This window comes from Prinia subflava, chromosome 6, assembly GCF_021018805.1.
Source record: "Prinia subflava isolate CZ2003 ecotype Zambia chromosome 6, Cam_Psub_1.2, whole genome shotgun sequence".
Lineage (NCBI taxonomy): Eukaryota > Metazoa > Chordata > Aves > Passeriformes > Cisticolidae > Prinia > Prinia subflava.
The window spans coordinates 21,629,787-21,647,644 of record NC_086252.1 but is presented as its reverse complement, the minus strand read 5'-3'; the positions used below and the strand labels follow the sequence as shown (position 1 = coordinate 21,647,644).

The following is a 17,858-nucleotide window of genomic DNA, read 5'->3' as shown; positions in this document are numbered from 1 at the left end:
CTCTGCAACAATATCAGGGATACGCAATCCTGAATTTACGGCTCTTCAAATTGCTTTTATAGCTATACTATTCATTTCGGATCAGATGCTTATCTAAAATTCCATACATCCATAATATCTAATTTAAAACAGCTTCCAATGAGTCAACTATACTGAGAGGGAAAAAAAAAAAAGACAAGCCACCACAACCAAAACAAACAACAAACAAACAAACAAGCCACAAGATTCTGGGAACTGTAAATTCTTGTATCTTTTTAAAGCTAAATCTTTTTTTACACCAGTTAAGGATTGGGCCCAGAGCCACAATTCCACTTCAAACTTCATTTTTTTCACCTCTATAGTACTGCTTCTCATCTGCTCCATTACTAACACATGAGAATTTCTAATTAACTTATTCCAAATTCTTTTTACAGTTATTTTTATGTCTTACCAATAAGTGAGAAGGGGAAAAAAAGTGCTGATTTATCAATTAATCAAGCTTTATGGACATACGATATTCCCCAATACTTCAGAAATGTCTGAAGAACAATTTCCTCCAATCATAAGATCAATGAATCAATGTAAAACCCCAGTAATTAAATTTATCAACTCAGTATCAATACATCCAGGACTTTATGAAAGTATTGTGTGAAGTTTTTTCTGTTAACGGATATATTGATTGAGGGCAAAGAGCCAAATATTTCTATTATTAGATCTGGGGATGCAAGATCAGTCTGTTAAAAACAACATACAAGTGTTTCATATAGACAGATCTCATGCTGATTCTGTACCCTTAAACCCACTCCTAACAAGCAGATAAGCCTATTAATTGATGATTAAGACTACAGAAAGATCAGTCATTATATTCAATGCTTCTTGTATGCATTCATTGAATAAACTTATTGACAGGAACCATACAGAATAATTCTCCTCCAGGAATTACATTTTTAAAAGAAACAGAGCATCTAAACAACAGCAGATTCCAAACCTTGTTCATGCAGCACAAAATAGCGTTATTAAATTTTGAAACTAAAGCTTTGTAGTTTGAAAGAGATTCTCTCTCCATTGTATATAGCAGTTATTAACAGAGAGGTGAAAAATAAAGCCTAAAGATGACACATCTAATAAGAGCCATAATAAAAACAAAACCAAGAAAACAAAAACACCATCCAAGTGTTTTACAGTTCAATTCTTAAAGCGCTAGTATACAAACTATTCTGGAATATATTTTTAGTTGCTATCCCTTACTACATACACATAAGCAAGTAGGGCACAAAAGTTCATCAAGTGCCATTTTTCAATTATAAGAAAAAAAATGTAGCAGGGCTTTTTATATCAAGAAAATAAACCACAAAAAATGTTTGGCTCCGCTTAACTACAAAAAAGCTTAAAGAACAGCTAATGACATAAGACTAGTCATTTTTTCACAGGAACAGAATGATGAAAATATCAATAACAATACAATCTTCATATTTCTAAAATGCTGCTACGATAAGCAACCATCCCTGTACCTTCACAATGTTGCAATAAATAAAAACAATTTGATCTAGGAGTGAAGGTATCTTACTATGACGGGAGGAAATAACAACAAAACCTCCAAACCCACCAGATTCATGTAGGAGTCACATCCTGTTACAAACATCAAACAACAATGAGCCTTTATTACCATGCTATGATTCCTTCATTTTAAACATGATTAATTAGCAACTATAACACTCACCAAAACTCCCACCACGCTGCTGTTTGCTGCCTATTTTCAAATGGGTCTCTATCAAGTATTCATAAGCAGTGTTAGTCTCATTTACGACACTGAAGAAAAGAAGTCAAAGCATCCTGCTTTAAGGACGATTTCACTCATAGTCTAGCCAAAAAAAAAAAAGCACAGAAAACAGAAAGCCAACAACAACCAAACACCAAACCCCTGTTTCTTCAAAGGGATTCCTTTATAATCCAAACACAAACTTTATGCAAAATGAAAAACTTTTTACTGAAGCTGCTAAACAATTTAGATGGTTGAAAATAGAGAAAGATAAAAGATCAGTTTTAGACTTTGTTTTGGTCTTTTTTTTTTTACTTGAAACCTCAACTTTACATTCAATTTGAAATACACTGCTCCTGTTGAGAATGAAAGCATGGTTCATGAGCTAAAAATGGATAGAAAAAGAGAATCAGAAGAGGAAGACATACTTAGCAGTACTCTTGACATGTTTTAAGCTGTGCAAACAGATACCTCCAAATGTACCTTACTTGCAATAAACATTACTTTGGCAGTAAAAGAAACTTTGCTTCACAGGGATGAGAGGTGGAAACTGAGATTACAAATAGAAGAAGAAGAAACAAGACTCAGAGGAGAGGAAAAAAAATTGCCTTCTCAAGCAGAACTCTATAAATACCATCAGAAAGACAACAAAAAAAGGTTCCATTTGGAAGCAACAGATGTATTCCTAAGCAAGAAAATATCCCCAAAATAATGCAGAGAGAGAGTCATACAGACAGGATCTTTAAAAGCATGAAAAGAAATTGCCTGTGTGGCAAAGCTGAAGTTTCCATGTGAAAATAAAAATTGGGTATAAGATCCGATACCTCCTTAGTTTACCAGCTCTTGTATCAGATATTCTTGATGGTTTTGTCATGCCCAGAGCAGAGCAATTTTTAAGTGCAAATCAGTCCTACTCTCTCCAGCTTTCTCAATTTTATAAATTTGGGATCTAAAACATCAAAGCAGCTTCTACTTCGGACCTAACTTTTAGAGGATCAATGTGACAAGTCACTGCTTGATAGATGTTTCTCTTGATAAACGACTTGTTCAAAAGAGACATTGTAGCTTTCATTTCCTGACCACAACACACTTTTAATTTGCAACAGCAGAGCTGCTCGAGTGTGACTAGTTCCCACTTACCAGTCTTTCAGGACTGTGGCACTGTCAGGCCACATGCACAGGCAAAACAAAAACTCAGAAAGAGATGAATTTGCAGAAAGAATTTTAGCAAAACTTTTCCTCAAACAGGAACCTGATTATATTTGATTTCTCCTAACAGTGGGCTCTTAAACTCTCCCTCCCAATCACCCCCAATCCTTAACGTTTAAGGGAAGCGAGGAAAGAGAGAAGTCATATTGGAAATAAATACTTAAGCACCATAGAATATATACAGCTGCCTAATAGTATCATGTTTATTATACATACATATATTATTGCTACTATAATTATTATTATTATCTCGGAATTGCATTTAACAGTCCAAACCGTCCACACCATCCAATTTCAGCTCTCAGCATACTGTCCGATTCCCAATTTAAAATTTATAAATGTAATATCCTCCTCATCACAAGCAGCAGTCCAATCTGCTCTGAATATATATTACAGCTTTAACATCACAGAGGGAAATCTCCCATCTGGCAATCACATTTGCTCCAACAGCTCTAGGAAAAAAAAAAAAAAAAAGAGAGAAAAAAAAATGTTCCGCTCTCGCTTGCTTGCTCTTCTCCTTAAAACATTTCTCAGAGCAAATTACGTGCATCTAAAATAAACAGTTGCCTTATTGATCGTTCCAAAGTCAACAAGTTCTAAATGCAAAATGCAATCAGATCATTCCCATCATATAGCACCTGGGATATGTTAAGCTATACAGTCACCTACAACACCAAAATAGGAGTGTACATTGTGCAACTGCTCTCTCAATTTCTTTCTTGCATTCAGATATGTTATTACGAGAGATCATCAGCCACAGACGCCAGACCTCCCCCTTATCCCAAACACACGCACGCACACACACACATGCACACTCTCTCTCCGAGGGTCTCTCTCCGTCCTTATTTGTTACTATCACACACAATTAAAAGTGAACATACCCCCTTTCTGGTTGCACAAAACAGACTAATAGTCACTTTTGTTGTTACTTCCTTAGCCTTAACTGCATACCTAGAGGTGCATCTACTGCACCACAAGGAGTTCTATTGAAATTCCCCATGCTCCATTTTATCTGACTTTTTTGGAGGAGGGGGCAGCGTGGGGGGCTGGAGAGTGACCATTAAAATGAAGCCAGTTTCAGCACCTGATTATTTCATTCTGTTAAGCATTGAGACCAGAGCAGTGTGAACCAGACACTTGTAAACTGAGCATAAAATACTCCTTATTAAATCGTATTAAGCATTCGGCCACAACAGTATTTTTGTTTACATGCAAAACATTCCCTCACCCCACATCAGTTAGAATCTCTAGCAGATGATTACGCTGAAAGTAAGAGAGGGAAAAGCAGCTGGAGTTTAAATAACTACTAAAAAAATACTAGTTTGCGAAAGGAAAAGATGCATTTTAGGCATGTATGCACGAGCACACAGACGTGTAGGTGTATATATCCATTGCTACACGTTTTTGCCCTCTCCACTCCCCGAGTTTTACTAATTTACATACCATTGGAGTTCAGTGGTGTGTATAGTGCACTGCTGGTAACATGCAACTTCAGGTTTTACAACTGAGATCAATACAATGGACAAAACTAATGCCATAATCGAAGCAGAAACGATAAACAAACGATAGCAAGAGAAAAAAAAGCTTATATATACACAAGAAAATATACTATTAAACATTAGGTATTTATTACAAAATATTTGCATGCAGAGTCCTCGGTGCGGTATCATGCTATTTAAATTTGTCTTTGCTATTTAGATGCAAAGGAAGTAGATCCCAAAACGGACATACCATAAACACTGGTGCTACTGATCATTTCTTGCAGGCAGCACAAAAAGCTGAATTGGATTTTTCACAAGCAGGAATTCCAAAGGTTGCTTTTCATTAAAGCCACTTTTCCTCTCAGCTATCAAATGTCACTGCCTTGAAACGTGGGCCCTTTCGTCAGGTATTCATTTAACCTACATGCATATAATTAAGTGGGAAAGCAACATCAACAAAAAGGGGATCTCAGATCACAAGAGAAGAAAGAAAGGGGGAAAAAAAGCACATGACCAGGAATGCAAGTCCATGTCAATTTCACTCACTCCCATTGAAACTAACAAGAGCTCCAGGGAGGATAGTAATAGGATCAGTGGATTGTATATACCATTAAATTATACATCTTTCTCTCCCTCCTGAGCCAACAATACGCCCACCACGCTGTACCCCCTCCAAGATGATGTGCTTACATTTTACTGCAACAGCTCCTCTGACATATTCGTGCTACCTCCCCCCCACCCCCCAGCCAAGACACGGCAATTTAAACCTAACTTTTGTTCTGCGAGATTCTTATTTGCACTTATTTGGTCAGAAGTTAGTTGCCTCAATGTCCAGACCCGCGTTACCTGCAGTTTATTATTTTCAAAGCAACTTAAAAATAAATCCAATTAAGAAGAGGGGGAGGTGGGGAGGGAGCTTGCAATCGCGAACTCTTAATCTGCCTACTATTGTTGGCAATGATCAAGGAGGAAAAACCATGCGATTGTATATCTGTACTTTCCAGACTACGATCAGGCAAGCAGACCGGAGTGCTTAGTATCAGAAAACGACCGCAAATTAGGCAAAATATTTAGGGCACGAATAGGCGATTAATACGCGGCTGTGTCGGAGATCTTTAAGATTTAATAAAATTTAAAACGATGGGGGGGAGATTTGGGGGGGGGGGGGGGGGGGAAGATCCTCTTACCTGGAGATTTGGTACAAGAACCCGATAGGTTAGAGTAGCATCGATCCGATGTGTTTGCTGATGAATGGGGGCTCGGGTTAAGTGAAGGTGCCTATGATTTGAAATCATTCCAAGTTTTTGAAGGGAAGACTGACTGCAGCCTCTGCCATGTTGGAATTTCAAACCCAAAACAGCTGCTTTGCAAGGAGCCAGCATGCCAGCAGCTGGACGCCTGCGCAGAGCGCCGCCGAGCCAAATTCAAATCACTTTCACGCGAAGAGCCAAAGATCAGTTTTCAAAGGGGGAGCGGCGCGGGGGGCGGGGGCGCTCCGCGGTCCTGCGCGCCGGGGCCGCCGCTTCCCGCGGGGGCCGGCGGGGTGTCCGCGCCGCGGCTCCGCTCCCTCTCCCCGGGCGGCGGGACGGGGGCAGCGGGCAGCGGGCTCCCTCCGCGGCGGCGGCGGCGGCGGCGGCGGCGGCGGCGGGGCTCCCCTCGGGCGCGGGGCCGGGGCCGGGGCCTAGCGGCGGCCCGCACCCGTGGGGCAGGCGGGCGGGCGGGTTCCGCCGGTGGAGGTTCCCGCGGCCGCCTCCGCTCCGCCGCGGCCGCCCCGCGTCTCCCCGCCTGGGGCCGGAGGGGCGTCCCGGCTCGGCCGGCAGCGGCCTGCGCGGCTGCCCTGGCCGGCGGCTCCGCGCCGCGTCCCCAGGCGGGCGGGCGGCGTCGGGGCTCGCCGGTGGCCAGCGCCTCCCGCCCGAGAAGATGGCCGGGGTGGAAGTGCCGTCCCGGCCCGAGCGGCGGCGGCGGGGCCGCGCAGCCGTGCCCCGGCCCCGCGCTGCTCCCGGGGAGCCCCGGCCGCTGCCCGCCGGAGCCCGGCTGCTAGCGGCCGCGGAGAGGCTTTCCCGATAGCCGGCAATGGCTGAGGGGCCCCGGCAGCCACACCTCCCTCTCCCCGCACTTCCCAGCCCGGCTCGGCGGGGGATGGCAGGGAGCCAGCTCGGCTACCCCGGCCCACAGCTGCCGGGGACTCCCCTTGCATCAGAGGGATTCCCCGGGGGGGCTGTTAGACGGGCTGTACGGCCGCCTCGTGCTGGCGGGGAAGCGGATGGTGGCCGGGCGGCACAGACCGGCCCTGCCTCTCGCACACGGGGCTCCCCTGCTCTCCCCGCTCCAGCCCGCACACGGCTGCGCCCGCGCCCCCGTCACCGCAGCTGTGGAGGGCAGTGAGAGCTTCCCACGAGACACATCCACGTTCCTCGGCTTGTACCTGATGGGACTATCTGGGCATTTTTACCTTCTAACGGGGAAGAATCCTCGCTCTCCGGATGCTGTTCCTGGGTTCTGCTAAAGAGTCCTGGAGTGGTTTCACTTCCTCTCTTGTCCTGGTGTGGAGTTAAGGATGGCTTCGGAGGGTTGTTTGTCCGTCCTGGATATAAAGGAGACTGATTAAATTTTCTTAGTAAAAATGGAAGCTGTAGAGGCAGTTAAAGCTCTGGAGGAGGCAGGGGAGACCATTCCCAGGGGATTAGCATCTGGAGGAGTGGGAATAGGCTCGTTTCCCGTCTGCTTCCCTTTGCAGAAATATAGTAGGCCTAAATAAAACTCTGAACTAGTTGCCAGCAGAAGCTGCTGTGAGCTGTCAGCCAGTCCCTATCCTACCCGGGTAATGGAGAAGGAAAAGAAAGGACGGGAAGGCCTGTCTGCTTGATGTTGTCCATGCAGTGATTTAGTTAATACAAAATGATTTTTACCTGCTGGTGAAAATAGGCACCTTTCACACTTCTGGAAGGCTGTAGCCAGCCCGTGTGACAAAGCTGTGCCTAAAGATCGGAAATAAAAAGAGCAAAAGGGCTAGACAGACTTCTGCTTATTAAAAATATGGAAGGTGTTCCTGGCTCACTTTTACAGCTGGGGATAACTCTAGCACTGCTACACAAGGAGAGCACTGCTGGTGGAATAACAAAAGCGTCCTGAAGCAAGGAGCTGGTTTGCAGCACATGCTGCTTTTGCTTCCCAGTATGTCCCAGGTAAAACAAAACGTACACAGGAAAACACGGTTAAACTGAATTTTGGGACATAAAGAGCTATTTTTAGAACTGGCAACACAGCTACAGCAACAGAAGTCTATTGAAATAGCTTTAGACAGCTGTCCGGAGCAGCCAGCAGGCGAGACACCCGGCCACAGCACCCGCTGTGGTCCAGCCTGCACCCTGCTCTTCTGACATCTTTTCCCTGCCCTCAGCACCGGGTGGCTCTGAGCAACAGGCTGGGGCCTGGGTCAGCCCGATCCTGCGCACACAGCTGCGCATCGCCCCTGCCACCACAGCTCGTGGGTACTGAGCAGCCGCCTTGGCAAGCAGACAACTGCTCCAAGTGCAGGCAGCACGTCAGAGCCTCTGGTATTTCCTAATTTGACCCAACTACACATGTTACATTTAGAAGTCTCTGATGCTGAAATCTGCAACACAGCATATTGCCTCTGCTAGTGTTGCCAGCACCAGGCACTAAGTCATCACCATCCCAAGGTCATGAGCTTGGTCTAAAAATCATACCATTAAACATAAAAAGGATCCTTTCCCCTTTGCTATTTTATGCATCTTGATTATTTTCCCATTGTTTTTTTCCCAACCATGGCCCCATGCACTTTTTCTCTCAAGAGAAAGATGAGTTTCTTGCGCAGCTGCAGAGCTCTGTGACTTGTAGGAAAACTGGCGATTACCGTAAGGCATTAGTTGATAAAAATGAGTGCTTTTTAAACTTTTTGACGAGTAAAGAATGTATTTACCAATCCTTGTATTGCATTAAACTCAGTATTTTCATTTTATATCCCTATATTTTTATTTTCTTCAGGCTTCTCCTGCCAAATTAAAATAGCATAAGTTGAAACAAGAGGCATGTGGCACATGTTTGTATGGGCTGACATTCATCTCTGTGCAGAAGGTCAACATAGGACTTACATACTATATTAAGCTCTTATTTTGAGATGTGAATTAGGCTGAAGTGAAGGCCTTGTTGGGCTCATCTGTACGTGGATAAATTCCACTCTTTGTCTAAAATGCCACCAGACCTGATCCTTCTGAATGGGAAATTCTCACAGACTTTGAAACTGGGAATGTTTCTTGGAGCCTATTTCAACATCTAGGTGAAACGTTTACAATGAAATTCAAAACCACATAAAACTTGCCTGGTTTCAGGTTTTGTTACAAACTCCGAACTCGGACCAGATTCTTTGAAAGGTTCACAGACCTTTTCAGCAAATCTAGATTAATAACATTTAAACCAAGTGAATTGTGGAAACAAAACAAAAATCACAGAAAACAAAGAATAAAACCATCTAACTATGCTCCTATGGGATGTTGATGTGATGCATATGAACTTTGTAGTTGCTACTTTGTAGGTCTTAGTAAAGGCTTTTAAGAATTATAATGAAAACAACAGTGTTCAGTGATATATTCTTTCGTGACTTTACACTAATTATATGTGTTTAATTTGTAAATGACAGCAAGTTTTCCAAATGGCAGACATTCTTCTAATGCTGAAATTTGGCAGCCCCTGTACCCCCCTGTGTGCTGGCCGTGCAGACCTCCAGGGCTGCCTGTCTCCCTCCCTGTGTGCTGGGGAAAGCCTCCAGTCTCCCACTCTCAGACCTCATGTGGGGCAACCACAGCTGTCATTGCCTACTATGATGTGCTGCAATAAATAGGCTGTAAGTGCTCTTTTTTGAGTTTTGGTCTTTTTACTTTATTCCTTTGTGAGGAGCACAATCTAAGAGCTCAGGCAGCTCAGATCTGATGTTTATACCACCTGGATCCTCACTGAGCAGCTGAGGTGGCTCCATGTCCCACATGCTGGGACTTTTCCAGAATGTGTGTTGCAGGATAGCCCCTCCTGGGCCTCCCTTCTCTGTCCGATTAGAGTGGTCATCATACAGAACTCCAGTCTCTGCAGCTTAATGTTCACTTGCTGCCTTTTCAGACCACGGTCTTGTGTGTCAGCATGAGTGCAATGGCTGCCTCAGCTAGCTGAAGCTTAGATTCCAAGAGGCAATGACACCTGTGTGGCCCTAAAGTGTTTATAAATATAGGTCAGAAGTAATTGTCTCTGTTTTGCATACTAACAACTAACATTTAGTTGAACTAATGCCATATAAAAGTCCCATAGCAAACAGTGGGATAATGGTTAAACACAGAGCAGTAATACATTCCAAATATTGTTACATGTTACTTCTAGGTTCTTCCCAGGAGATTGCAAGGGATGAAATCCCTTCTAGCCATACCCCTGATCAGTACAGTTTCATTTCAAACACATTAGGTCAGTGACTAAGCCAGGAACATATGAAGTCTTCCTGGACTCCTTAGCACACAGCCTGCTGGTGTAGGTACTGGCCAGTACCTAGCTAACAAAATATCACTTATCTCTCAAACTAAAAGAGGATCTGCTTAGATTAGATATTAGGAAGAATTTTTTTACTGTGAAGAAGTAGACACAGGAATAGATCACCCAGAAAAGCTATGGATGCCTCATCCCCAGAGGTGTTCAAGGCCATGCTTGGTAAAGCTTTGAGTAACCAGCTCTAGTGGGAGGCGTCTCTGCCCATGGCAGGGGAATAGGAACTAGAAAAACTTTTAGGTCCCTTCCAACACAAACTACTCCATGATTCTATAACCAGAGGCCATATTTAGTGTAATTCCTGACTGTGTCAGAAAGAAAAAAATTATATAGAGAACATCTGTCCATAGAGGCACTTTTGCATTTTAGCTGTGCCAGTGTCAAAATAAGTAACTTCTATGATTTGTAAATACTTTGGCTTAGATTTTGGGGTTTTAAAGAGATAGCATTTCCAATATTTTTGTCCTCTTCTTTGTACATTTCCGCTTCTTTATTAATCAGTCACCTTGGTTTCAATGAGATTTCTAGACAAACCCAGTTTACTGATCATTCTCGACAATCTTGCTGAGTATTTGATGCTTTTGGCATCATAAAAGTATTGGTCCACTGAAGTCACTTCTATTTTCCATTTTAGTCCTGGAGGAGAAGTTGTTCACAATATCCAACAAAAAATATTAATTTAGCAAGTGCTCTGTATAACGGAACACTATATAGATGTTTGTCACATAAATATCTGAAAAGACATATGCCTTCTGGCATTTCTTGAATTTTGATGCTTAATACTTTTTACCCTGGTCACAAATGCATTTTACTACAATTTCTCCATTTTTTTAAAGAAAGCTTTAATACAGAAAGTCCCTTTTGGGGAACTCTAGGAAGGAATTGAATGTTTTTAGGGCTTTTGTTCTCTGTCTTTTGTTTTTCACAGTTGTTCATTAACTGGTTAAGAACCACACTAATCCCTGTAGTTTGGCTTAACAGATACATTAATAATTTGTTCTCACTTAAAAAAACCTTCTCCTTATTTGAACTAGAGGATGAGATGCCCACACAAGGCCAGAAGAATTCAGACACATTTAACAGTCCAGCAAGACCAAGACACAAGAATGACAGCTAGGAACACATTCTTCCTCTTTTTCCTATCTCTAATTCCTTCTTGGCCTTACAAATATTCTCTTTGCCTTGGTGCTGGTGTCTTTCTCCCTGATTCCGTATCTCAATCACAGTCCTTTACATTTGCACCCCTATCTAATACCAGTCTCATTCATAACCTCCTTGTCCTAAACTACCATCACATTTTATGACGTTTGACTTGTGCCTTTTTCCTTGTCTGGACACATTTTCTGTTGTTGCTTTTCTTTTTTTCACTTTCCTCAATGGTCTCCCTTTTCTGAATTCCGATCAAGCTGCTTCTTATTCCATGTTTTCTGGTGATTTGCAGGAAGAAGACTGAGAACATCTGATGGACACCTTTACCCTCTTTGTATTTCTCTTTAGCACCACTGGCAATTGAGAAAACAGAGAGCAAGTCCTGCTCAGATCTGCAAGCCCCAGGAAAGAATACACCTACTGCAGACAGAGTCTTTGAAGAAGTGGTAAATGAAATATGCAAACAATTTTACAGAGGCTCAGATTTCTCCAGACTGAAGAGACTGAAGAAGGCTTTCATAGGCTGGTGGAAGAGGAATAGGGCTTTCCAGGCATCGAGCCTGACTACAAGCCATTAGTCAACAAAATATTTCAAAAATTTCTTAACATGAGCAAACCAGATTTTCCCTTGGTGCATTCTGAGAATCAGCTGACCATATTTGCTGAAAGTTTTGAAAGAATAGCCCAAGGCAGATATTTGGCATGAAAATTGCTGCCCAGTTATTTGTGTTTGACAAACTAAGAAGCAACTGGAAACAGGTTCTTACAATGAAACTTTGACTCTAAATATCCCACTAGAGAACCCACAATTAATGATTACCATTAATACAAATGTATTTTACATAATGCTTAGTACTTAATGACTTAATTTAGACAGTGCCCAGAAAGAAAAAAATAAATTAATAAAACCCCAACACTTTGTTTTGGAGAGGGAGTGGAACAGGGAACGGTAAAAATCAAACAATAGTATGCTTGTGAAACTGTAATTTTTTCCCAAGTGCTTTTTCCAAGCACTTGATATCAAAAAGTCTTTGTATCTCATCTCCAAATGTACATTAAAAAAAAAATCTCTCATTTACCCTCCAATGGAATCAACTTTGAAATCAAAGGGGAAAAAATTTTAGCCGAACAGTGGACTTGCTCAAAGTCACACATGCACATGAAAAAGTTTCCCTAAAAAATTACATGCTATAGGATCTGCATGTCTGATAGAATACCCACAGGGCTTTATTTGCTGTTGCTTTAGAAGCAAACCTTTACTCTTTTTTTTTTTTTTTTTCATGTCTAAAAATTCCCTTACTCTAAGACAAATATCTTCCTCTAAGTAACACCCCAACACCATGTTATTGATCCTCACAGCATGAAATTATTTTAAATAGTAAAATTAAAACAAGGTTTATGACTTATAACACAATATATAAAATAATTTATTATTTATGTTTTAAGCATTGCCTTTGGTGTTGATGTGGGTGTATTTAAGTCTTGCAATAACATTATCAATCTATCTGTGCAGTCATCTCTAAAGCATTTTCATTCTCTATATCTCTTTCATTCTCTTTTCAAACAAGTGGGTTTTTTTTAAAATTCTTGTTAGGTATTAATTTTTAAGAATGTGATGTTTATGAGCCTTAATCAAATATCCAAAAAAACCCACCACCTTTCCAACATGCAAAAGCACCAACATTTCAGACAAGCTTATTTTTGAAGAAGAAAAAAAAACATCTCTATTCAGATCACTTGAGCAACACGGCTGTTCTACGTATGATATTCTTCCAGTGCAAGAAACTTATTGTCTCACTTAAAAGGTAGAGAGCTTAACATCCGTTGCCACTGTGTGTAATATAACAATTAAATCTTGCTAACTTGTACTTTCTTCTTCTAACTTCCTTAGAAAGATCAAATTTGCTAAATGCACAGCACTGACTGCAGTCAACAAGGCACTTAAGTATATGCTTAATTTTGTGCACATGAGTAATCACGTTACAGTAAATGGAACTTGAATGCTCAAAGTTAAGCACACACTTAAGTGCTTTGCTGGATCAGGGCCAGAGCATGACAACTTGCAGGTCATCTTTACTGCACAGTAAGACATCACAAACCTTAAATATCCTGTGGAAACCTTCTCCCCACTTCAAATCAACAGTACCAAAGGCAAGGACAAAAATAAGTTGCTGCTGCATTCTTCTGTTACAAGTCACTAAACTGGCTGCAGTACTTACAGTAGAGCAAATTACCAATGCAATAAATTCTCTTAATAAGTATCCATAAAATTACAATTTATTTTAAAGATCATAGTTTGTAATTCTATTCTCATAAGACCATTAGACACGTGAGTCTTTTTAATTTTAAAAGACCTGCTAGTAGTTCTCACAAAAGAATTTATTCAAGACCTTGACCTTAAGTTGATACAATTGCACAACTTAATCAGAATTAAACATGAGTCAAAGTAGTGTAGAATATTATCATGGGGGTCAACATACCCCTACAGCAGCCATGCAGAGGATGCCATTGGGACCACAACTTTGGGTGTGTAGGATTCTGATTCTGGGGATATAATATGCCAAACTAAATGTTTTTATTATATGGTTTTTGTCAGTTATTATGGCAAATATATGGGGAGGAGATTGTTTATGACATTTTTTCTTTCCATGCAGCTGAAAGGATAGTTAAATAGTCTAAGACTCTTTTGAATTCAGCAGCTTTTTAATGAAATGAAACTTTATACCCACTGTGTTACACAATTACCTAATTTTCTGGCTAAATTGACATGGTTCAGCACTTATCCAGGACTGTTTCTCTTTTCAGTACATGAAATTAATATTTCTCTTTTTTTTAGGATCTGAAACTACATTTTAGATCCAATTTTGCCTGGCTGTTGACAGCATTCAGATACAGGGAGCTTCTATGTTTTTCCAACACATAAGTTTCTTCACAAAAATTAGCAGGATGAAACAGCAAGTAAGGACACATTGCCAAGTCTGGTTTTCTACCTATCTACAAAGCAGTTTTCACACTTTCCATGACTGTGAATGTCCTTCTTTTTCCATCTTTTTTTTTTTTTTTTTTTATCTTTTAAATTTTAATTAGGAAGAACTGAAAAATCCTTCTCTATACCGAGAGTGTTTGTTTTGGGGGAGGAGGATGTCGAGAAACCAAAAGCACATTCCAAGCCAATTCTGATCTCATTTACAGGGACGAAAATCTGGAATTAATCCACCGAGTTTAACAGACACGTTCTGGGCTTACGTAGATGAGATCTTACATTTAAAAGTGAAGTCAGTGTTTTCCCCTCTGACATTCACATGGCTCAAACCAGAAACATTTCCTGAATTTAAAAAAAAAAAAGGCCAAATCATCCAGTTGGGAAGACTGGCATAATTCCATTGAAGTCAATGGTGCTGTAATAATTTACATTAGATGATGATCCAGATGAAAGTATATAAAAGTTTTCAGAGCAAGCTTCTTTCATTTAAAACTGCATTATGTTAGGTGCACTGTTGATGCTCAGAATTAATGTGCAAGTTGTTAATCTCGCTAGACCTGGATTTAAAATTAGACAATGCAATAATTAGTTTGGCACTATCATTCTGCTACCTAGAGGGTAATAATGTAGGTCATAAAATACCAGTGATCAGCACAACTTTTCATACAAAACAAAGAATCTGTATTGAAAGAGAAGAGAGGAAGGAGGAGAGAAATTCAGAAATCAGTTGTTATCAGAGACCAAAGTGGGCTATGAGGTTCTGTGCCATCTCACAAGATGCTGTGTTGTGTAGGTCTACTTATCTTTATCAGCCCCGAAATGCAGGGGTGATTCTGCAGGGTATAAGGGAATCAAAGCTGTCTGTAAACTCTCTTTATGTATTATTTTTAAGTTGTATGTTTATTATTCTTCACAACTTTGTTATTAAAAATTTAGGAATATTATTTATTTTACAGTATTCTCCTCTTATTTTTGCTTTTACTTGAAATATAAGCATCATGCAGCACAAACAGTTTACAAACATACAGAAGTGTAACACTAGAGTATATGTATCTTGATTTCTTGACAAATGACTACTGGCAACATCAATAATTCAAAGGGAGAAACAATGAAAATATAGAGGAATTGCATTTGTGTATGTATACTTCTTTCTGTCCTGCCAGTCATTCTTGTTAGACTTTATATAAACATCAAGAAAATTAAGAAATTACCAAGTCTGAACACTAGTCTTGATGAACACTTGCTTATATTTTGTTCTATTTAAATAGTCAGGATGCTTAAATATATACATTTTGATGGTATCTCTACATACATCTGTTAAGAAAATAACATTGCAATAATTTCTATACAATCAGGCTGTGTTTGTGTAAGATAACCAGCAGAGTTCAGTGAAGCTGAGAACATACATACAGGTGTACACGTCTGAAGTATTTCTATGCCTCTTGTATGTATAGTATCAGAAAGTGCACATTCAATGTTACAGATGCATATATTCATAAATCATTTAAAGTTGTGCTTTTCATGTGGTGTGAGGCACAGATACAAACTTACTCATGATAATTATAGAACTGATGCTGATTTAGTCATTTCAAGAAAGCCATGGAGGCATAATTAGTGTCTGAATGGCCTCAATATTGCATTATTAGGAGGCTAGGGTGAAACTTGAAATGAGAACATCAAGGCTGATAAAAGAAAAGAAAACATGAAATACATACATAATTCATTCTGAGATATTATAAAGGTTTATAACCAGAAACAATAATTTGCAGAAGGCATCTCATGTACTGGAGCCAACTGCAATAATTTGGTCAACCTGTTTAAGATCAAATAGTATTCTTAGCTATCCTCAGTGGTATCTTTCTAATAAAGTGGCAGCAAACAGACACTGTTTGCTTCTGGTCACTTTTAAAGAATGTTCAGTTTATCATTGGGGACTTTAATCTCAAGCTTCATAGAGTACAAAAAGAACATTGATCCTACTGTTTTGTCCTCTAGGCCACAAGGCATGCACATTTTTACATTCATTTGTCATAAAACAAAAAACACATTTTGCCCTTTGAAAATACCAAATGCCAGCTTTAAAACAAAATAATTTTCCATCACATTTTCCCTTTCTTTTAACCTTTCCATCACCACTGCCCCCCTTTCTTTTACCCCAGACTAATTTCCTCCCTCTGTTAATGCCTTTCCTCCGTTTTAAGTACTAGTAAGAACTTTGCAGAATGCCTTGTTTTGGACCGCAGCCAAACTGGCCACTGTTGATGATTTGACACGGTTGTTTGAATTAATCAGAATTCTTGACAATCCTCTTTCTAATTTTTCTTCTAGATAGGCTACAGAATATACAAGTAATATCTTTTTACTCTAGTTATACAAAGGAATGTGTGCTGTCAGCTGGGTTAGACCAAGTCTACAGTGTGTCAAACCCCATCTTTTGCATATCATTTATTTCAAATTCATCTTCTCACTTTTACTTAAATAAATGTGATATGCAAGAAAATTTTGGAATTTCATCAATTATTACATACAGAACAAATTAATTTGTTATTTTTTTCGTACTTCTTATTTGAAAACTTCTTATTTGAAATTTTTTTCACTTACTAAAGGTGCCCTTATTGGTAATGTGTTTAGCAGCTTGCTTTCATAGTCACTGGATCAAGGGTCTAGATCCAATTCCCCACAAAGAATGCAGGGTTTGTGCCTTCTCAGTTATCGCATATGCTAAGTGATTTCTCCCAATCCCTGCTCAGTCCTTAGCTCATTCCTGTATTACTTTCCTGTCCAGATTTTTTTTTAATTTAACATATATGGGGTTTTGTTTTAGATTTTCTGTGATGAAGCCATGAAAAAACATCAGTGTTTTCAACACCAAAACTAGAAAATCTTGACATTGGCTTTTGCTTGTCAGTATCTGAAAGAACCAAGTAGGATGAAAACTTTGTTAAAAGTTATGCAGCAAAGATATGCATATCTGTGTCTTCTCTCAAAACATGAAATATCTTTATGAAGAAAAAGTCAAGGATGCAAGTTCCTAAATGCTTGGTGGTTTGAATTTTAGTGAGGAAGATGCATACACAAAATATGAAGTTATACCACCCTCTTCACATTCCATGTCAAAAGCCTTGCTGAAATCCAGGTACACAACATCCACAGCCTTCCCTGCATCCACCAGGCGGGTCACCTGGTCAATAAAGGAGATCAGGCTGGCCAAACATGACCTACCCCTCCTAAACCTATGCTGGCTGGGTCTGATACCCTGCCCACCCTGTAAGTAGTGCGTAATGACACTCAGTATAAACTTTAGCTTCGTTACCTTATCAGGTACTGAGGTCAGGCTAACTGGCCTATATCCACCTTCCAGGAGGCCAGGATCCTCCTTCCCACCCTTTCTGTGAATGGTGTCCCATTGGCCAGCTTCCAGTCATCTGGAACCTCACCAGTGAGCCAGGACTGTTGGTAAATGATGGAGAGTGGCTTCACAAGCTCCTCTACCAGCTCCCTCATCACCCTGGGATGGATCCCATTTGGGGCCATGGATTATGAACATCCAAGCAGCTGAGCAGTTCTCTGACTGCCTCCTCCTGGATAACAGGGGGGCCATTCTGCTCCCTGACACTGTCAGCTCTTCCAGCCCAGGAGGACAGTTGTCCTGAGGACAAGCCATGTTCCCACTAAAGACTGAGGCAAAGAAGGAATTAAGCACTTCTGCCTTCTCCTCAACTGCAGTTACTAAGTTCCCTCCCACATCCAG

General features: G+C 40.6%; 1 protein-coding gene across 2 annotated transcripts in view; it reads right to left on the bottom strand.

The window, feature by feature from the left end:
- Positions 1-7,360, bottom strand: part of FIGN (fidgetin, microtubule severing factor) — a 106,589-nt gene extending 99,229 nt beyond the window's left edge. Inside the window, exon 1 of one of the 2 annotated variants that reach the window (XM_063400640.1) lies at positions 6,881-7,360. The gene's annotated coding sequence lies outside the window, so the exon portion shown is untranslated. Of the gene's footprint in view, positions 1-5,615; positions 5,750-6,880 lie in introns of those variants that run through there. The other variant, XM_063400639.1, reaches the window with a different exon arrangement.
- Positions 7,361-17,858: the final 10,498 nt, after the last annotated feature.